The sequence below is a fragment of the Physeter macrocephalus genome, chromosome 10 (assembly GCF_002837175.3).
Source record: "Physeter macrocephalus isolate SW-GA chromosome 10, ASM283717v5, whole genome shotgun sequence".
Taxonomy (NCBI): Eukaryota; Metazoa; Chordata; class Mammalia; order Artiodactyla; family Physeteridae; genus Physeter; species Physeter macrocephalus.
This window is the reverse complement of record NC_041223.1, coordinates 83,205,577-83,212,883: the sequence shown is the minus strand read 5'-3', so window position 1 is coordinate 83,212,883 and position 7,307 is coordinate 83,205,577. Positions and strand designations below refer to the sequence as shown.

Here is a 7,307-nt window from a genome sequence, read left to right as displayed (position 1 = left end):
GGGAGGCCCGCATACCACAAAAAAAAAAAAATAAAAAAAAAAATAAAATAAAAAAAAAAAATAAAAATACAGGGATGGTGAAAAAGTCAAACTTAATAGCAGAATTTCAATGAGGACTAAACTGCAATATAAAGGTTAGAACTCAGCAGGGGTAGCTCAGCAAGAGACCAAAACACCACCGGCGCCATCAGTGTCAAGAGAAATACTGGGCGGTGACAGAGTGCCGCTGAGTACTTCTTAAATAAACAGGATGCTAAGATAAGTAACTTCATCACAAAGTTACCCTTCAAAATGTGTCACATGTTATTGCTGGCGTTTTTCATCAATAAAAATGGATTATCAGATAAGTCTTGTTTATAACAACCATGCCACGCGAAGAGGTTACCAGGAATGAGAGGACTGAGCTTTGTTTTCTAGTGTCCCTGCTCCGAATCTGACTGCTTCAGTGCAAAGCAGAGCTCTGCCCCCTCGCTATCCGAGTGATCTTCAGAGAGTGGTTCCATCCTGCTTTAGCTCGGTTTTCTCACGGGTAAGACAGTGGTGATAATAAGAGATTGAGGTCAGGATAAAGTGAGAACAGGCATGCATGCTTTAGCACAGGTCCGGCTACATAGTACGTGATCAACACAGATTAGCTTCGGTTATTACAATCCTGTACGCAACATGGCAGTGATGTCACTGGAGGGTTTTCAACAGAGGAAGCACACGCTCTAACTCAGGTTTTAAAAGGTCCACCTGAGCTACGGTGCTGAGAACAGACTGGAGGGGACGGGAGCAGAAGCAGGAAAATGTACCTCAACAGCCACTGCATTAACTCCCAGCTCGAGGATGGAGCCCATGGCACCAGAGACATTGGGAAGGACTGCCTCATCAACAGGGCCCAGGGCTTGAGGAAGAGAAGAGTCAAGAGCGTTAAAATTGTTGATTTGGGGTTTTGTTTTTCGTGGAGGGGGTTATTTGCCTGTTTGCTGAGGGTCTTTGCTTGCTTTTGTCTTAGTGGTTGTGAGGACGGAGTCTGAATGGCGAGATACCTGGATAGGAATGCTTATGCAGCAGGTGTAGGTTGGGATGAGGAGATGAGGACCACCAGGAATCTGGTTCTGCACAAGTTCAGGGAGCAATGCCCATCACACATCCACGTGGAGAGGCCAAGGAGACAGTCATATAAACAAGACAAGAGGTCTGGGCTGAAGATTCAAATGTGGAGTCACCGCTGATCAAATTATATTGTCAGGACTGAGACTCAAATGTGAGATGGCAAGTAGAAAGAAGGCAATCCCAAGTGGACAGTTAACCACAAGGTAAACTAATTTTTCCCTCAATAGGAATTTTTTTTAACCCTTAAATGATCTGAATAATCACTAAGCTGTGTGCATGACACACTTTGGCATTGTCTGGATGGTGTTAAATATGTCTGGAAATCTCAAACTCTTTCAAAGCCACAGACCACTGTAAAAAAAAAAATCACAATTCTAAGAAACATCTATCAGGAAACATGCATATTTAAGTAAGAACACAGGAAGTGGCCGATACTCAGGAAAAAGGGTTCAGTCATCAGATCTCAACTGTTGATACATGGAACACTAATCATGGCTTAGTTACAAGATTCAAACACCAAAATAACTCTCCACAATTCAAATGGGCAGCTGGCTGTCATCCCTAAGAACTTATAGCAATTATTCATTCAGCCAGTCAGTCACTGGGAATAACGAGGACAAGTCAAAGCTGGAGCCGCGAGGAGCCCAGTGAGGAGAAATCCCGTGCTTTCCACCCCAGGCTCTCAAGGTGTGGAGGAAGCACAGAGGTGGAGTCAGTCACTGAATCCGTGCAGTCCTGGGAGACTTCTGGGAGGAGGTGACTTTTCAGAAGGTGCAGCTTGCAGACTGAGAACGTGGAGTGGAAGTAGATGCTAGAGGAGGGCGTGCACAAGGAAGAACTCGGTCCATGGCCTCTGCTTTGGCCCCTGTAGCTGTCCTATCCTTATTTTTGAAACTGAACTGTCTTCACATCATTAAAAATGAAGCAACTGACTCTTAAAGTTGACAAAAATAAATTACTGATGCACAGAACAAACTCACTTTATTTTCAAAGGGGTATTTTGGAATGTAGATGGAACCTTTGTCAAAGACTTAAGCACAGACAGGAAGGACTTCAGAAGTTCCAGGAAAGCTCCTTGGGTTTCCCCTCTCACCTCCTGGCCTGCAGGTGCCCCAAATATCATTCTAGCCTGCGACTCATCTGAATCTAAGTGGTGGATAAAAATGAAAACTTCGCGAGAAGTCTGGTGATAGTTACATCTTTTTTTTTTTTTTTTTTTTTTTTTTGGTGGCACGCGGGCCTCTCACTGCTGTGGCCTCTCTCGCTGCGGAGCACAGGCTCCGGACGCGCAGGCCCAGCGGCCATGGCTCACGGGCCCAGCTGCTCCGTGGCATGCGGGACCCTCCCGGACCGGGGCACGAACCCGTGTCCCCCTCACCGGCAGGCAGACTCTCAACCACTGCGCCACCAGGGAAGCCCGATAGTTACATCTTAATGTCACTTGAGTGCTTCGGATTCTGAGGACCTTCCCAAGAAAAGTGAAGTTGGAGAGGTTGCTAGGTAAGAATAATAACTGAGATGGGTAGATTTGGGAAAATTAAAGAGAAATTAATTTTGCTTTATAGGCTGCATAAAATTCTCTAGTAAAATCCTGACAATGATACAGGTTTGATATATATTTATATTTGTAAATGTAATCACAGAATCACTTGCAAATAAGCTATGAATTTCTACCAACAAAGGCCTTTGTTTGAGGGAAGAGTTTCACAGCCTTGGCCATTCTGCAGCGCTGAGGAAACCACTAAGCACCTCCTAGAAGCACTGGGAGTGGATGACCCTGTTCTTCTCACAGGCGCTAACAGCCCATGAGGCAAACTCCAAAAGCTTTGGAAGTAAAATAAGTTATCTTTTGTTGTTCTAAGAAAGTACACTATAATACTTAAATCGACTTCACTGAAAAAGGTTCCAGTTATCAACTGGATGAGTTAATGAGGAGACAGATTTTGAAAGAGGAAGAGAAAAAAATACTAAAAATCATACTACCTGCCTAAGACTTCTCCCAATTAAAAAATATAACTTGATTACTCACTGTATTTAAGTAGAGGCTAAAAAAAATTTGTGAAATGGATTTTTTATTCAGGGTCTTATTTTTTTTTTGCTCATTTCCATCATTTTATTTGGCTCTAAATTGTCCTGTGATTCATAGGATTTTGGTTAACAAATAAAATAATTTATTTTAGGATGCTGTGTACTAATGTCCTAAGGCACCTAGCAATGGAGCCAGATGTATCCCAGGCGCACTGGTCGATGGGGGTGACAGGTCCAAGCCCAGAGCCTCACGGCCAGAGCTGAGGGGCTCACGGTGGACACGCACGTGCATGGTGGTGAATCCCTCATGGGGCACAAAGGCCAGGAAGATGAGTCTAGGATGTTCATTTGATTCATAAGTGAAGAAAACTAAATTTGCTTTTCATTAGGTGAAAGGACGAGAAAAGCAAGGCCAAGAACAATTGGCTAATCATTTGAAAGCAGCTCTTTTGCCCCTTTCCTGTTTGCTCATTTCTGTTCCCCTCTAACCTTAAAAGAACCTAATTATAGGAATGAGATCACTAAGCGATTGAAACTAACCCCTGACTTGTGCTCCCCTGAATGTACACCATGCCTTGTCTAACCTGTTGATTCTTTTCCTAGATTGAAAGAAGAAAGAATGAAGAATTAAGCAGTTAAAGAATGGCTAGTTCTCTACCCACTAACAGCACCCTTAGCAATCCTGCAGGCAGATCATGCAGATAGATAACATCTGAAAAAGAGTCAGCCAGTCTGCACGCAATGGAGAATGCAGAACCCAACCCATTGCCTCAATGATTCATTAAGATTCTTCCCCCATTTTCCCTTTAAAAACTGTCATTGCTGAGGGCTTCCCTGGTGGTGCAGTGGTTGAGAGTCCGCCTTCCAATGCAGGGGACACAGGTTCGTGCACCGGTCTGGGAAGATCCCACATGCTGCGGGGTGGCTAGGCCCGTGAGCCACGGCCACTGAGCCTGTGCGTCCAGAGCACACAGCTCCACAACGGGAGAGGCCACAACAGTGAGAGGCCCACGTACCGCAAAAAAAAAAAACTGTCAATGCTGAGCAGAATCTTCAGAGTTGGTCTCAGGACATGAGTCCATCTTCTCCCAGGCTGCCAGCTTTTCTGATTAAAGCACCTTTCATTTCTACTGACACTTGCCTCTTGAACTGTTGGCTTAGGAGCGGCAAGCAGCCGAACCTGGGTTTGGTTACACACTGATTCTTGTTTTACAGTTATTTGTGTTAGAAGTTTTAGTAGAATTAAACACGTCTCAATATTGCAAAGATATAATAGGTGAATAAATAATATAATATCACTAACTAAAATGCTCTTTGCACAGAGATTATTCTCTTCACTGAGTAGGAAACTGAGATTCATGAAAAATAAATACAGCAATACATTTTCAAGCACACCAGTTGCTCCTGATGGAGTACCAGGTAGAGCTGTATTTGAGGCCTGAACCCAGAGGGCAGACATGCAATGTCCAAGCTACAGTGGAGGATGGGGAGCAGCTGTCTTTCTAGAGTAATGAAGAAGCATCTCTAAAACTCCTGGGGCAGCCATACTGGCTTCTATGGTCCTGAACCCCTGGTGGAATTTGGCCATGTGAGGACCCAGGACACACAGACGAGAAGCAGCAACTGACTTGACTTAAGGATCCACTTTCCTGGCCCAAGAAGGTGAGAAGAGCCCATTCATATAGAACAAAAGAGGTCTTCTACAGCCAAGGTTCCCCTGTGCAAAATCAGAGCACAGCTCTGCCTGCACCAAATAACCGGGGTCAAGGTGGAAAATGAAGACCCCCCCTGCAGACATGTGCTCTGTGGAATTCCCACAGGAAGTGTTCCCAAAGGACTGCATCTCGGAAGACCCCTGTGGAGGGCCTTCCCTTTTCCTTCCATCCTGTTCAGGCTTCCGCGGACTGTGAGGCTACAACCATAGGTTCCAGACGCTTCCTTCAGCCCCTCTGTCTTCACTGCAGAGCACGGCACGTACTGCAACCTGTCAGTCTTTAAACCTCCGCTCCAGCAATGTCCTTCCCCCCCGCTCAGAATCCAGCAAGGCCTTCTCACTGCCCCCCAGTCGGCCAGAAATTCCGCACACTGCACGCTGGCACTTGGGGTGCGCCCCCCCGCCGTCTGCTCCGTCCTAATCTCCTAGCACTGCCACTTTTAGGTCCTTTCTCCTCCAGCCAACAGAACGGTCATCGCCCAGGAGCACAGGGCACCGAGCCTGCCTCCACTCCTTGTTTACATGGTTCTTGGCTCTTCATTTCCCTGGAATTCACCTTCTCCAGGAGGCTCTCCTTGCTCCGCCTCAACCAGGTGGGCTCTGTCTCCTTAGAACCTGCACAGTCCTTTGGAAACGTCTCATGGTGACCCACACGCTCTCCTGTGTGTCAAGGTTATTTACATAATTGTCTCCTCACCCTTGAAGATTGTGAGCCTGTGGTTTGCTCAGAAATGGGCGGTCCGCACAGATTTGTTGCTTTGAGCTGAACCCAGCAGGATCAGAGTGCTCCTCTGGCGATGGGGTGTTGGCCTGTAGACATCATACATAGTCCATCACAGTGGATTCTGAAGACCTTTCCCCCATTTTCCTCTTCTGTTTGCACACAGCCACTGAGACAGAACATCCGGTATTGTTTTTTATTTCCTTTAAAAGAAAACCTGTGCTTGCTACACGTAACAAAAGAAGGAAAGCATTATTTATCGGAAATAGATCTGGTTTACTACGAACGATGCAGAAAATTGCAGAACTGAGCATTTTCGAGCATTTGAGCAACGCACGTTCAGGATTCAGGCAAAAGCACATCCTTCACTGTTCCCTGGACAACTGCTTCAATACCCTCACTTTCATGAAAACAATACAGAACGTAGACACGTGCTTCATCTGTAATATGGTAGATACAAGCCAAGAATAGCCTATCTTTAGCTTCACTTTCTATCACTGTAACTTACAAGGATGATCCCGAACTCTAAAAACCATATTCGATGCCGAGAGAAGTAAGGCTCCTGAACACCCATCATTCTTGCAAGACCTCTTCTCCCCTCGCACGTGCTCTCGATGCACCTTCAGCCTTTGCGCTGCTTCCTTGGAGGTTCCCTCCTCCTCCTTCTCCTCCCATCTGTCATCCAAAACTCCTCACACCTGGCACAGGGATCCTCACTCCTTGTTCCCCCAGAAAACTGACTCACAAACTCACACACTTCCCTCCCGGGTTTCTCCCCTAAGTGCAGCATCTAGTACACAGTTGGCTCACAACATATAACTCTTGGAAAAACAGGTAAATGACAACAACATAAAAGTTCTGGTCCAACCCGTGAGACGGTGACAGTGCATCTTCACCGCAGTGACCTTCTATCACTTCCAACTCAGCAGATCCCAAACACAACTCAGTATTTCCTCTTCTCTACCAGCCCCAGACCCCCATTTCCTTCTATTGCTATTTTTATATTACATGGTCCCAAAACATGGAGTCATCTCTGTTTATTTCCTTCCTGTCACCCCTATCTAAAATATTGATTATTCTTATTGTTGTATCCCTAAGGCATTATTCTAGGCTTTGTTTATGACATGAACTCAATCGTAATATCTACCATTGACTAAGTACTAACCACCTGCCAGGCACTGAGTGGAGCTCTATATACAGTCTTTTTATTAATTTTCAAAGCTGCTCAATGAGAAGATGCTACTATTTGTTCTATTTTACAGATGAGAAAACAGTCTTTCAAATATTTACTGAGTACAAGTGCATGTAATTGTATCTGAAACCATCTGACTTCCAGGTATATATAAGTTTCCAACACATGGTTAAATATGTTCATATCTATAATTTTATTTTTCCTAGAACATTTTCTCTAATAAACATTTGGAAATAGTTGTCTTGAAAAAATTACTATGATAATGTCACTTGACTTGGATAAATAATTATCTTTAGCAAGAGAACCAACTGGGTTTGTATTATTTTTTTACTTTTTTTTTTAACATCTTTATTGGACTATAATTGCTTTACAATGGCGCGTTAGATTCTGCTGTATAACAAAGTGAGTCAGCTATACGCATACACATATCCCCATATCCCTTCCCTCTGCGACTTCCTCCCCCCCCCCCACCCCTCTAGGTGGTCACAAAGCACAGAGCTGATCTCCCTGTGCTATGTGGCTACTTCCCACTAGCTATCTATTTTACATTTGGT

General features: G+C 44.7%; 1 protein-coding gene across 3 annotated transcripts in view; it reads right to left on the bottom strand.

The window, feature by feature from the left end:
- Positions 1 to 7,307, bottom strand: part of KCNQ5 (potassium voltage-gated channel subfamily Q member 5) — a 616,346-nt gene that overhangs the window by 572,791 nt on the left and 36,248 nt on the right. The window lies entirely within an intron of this gene.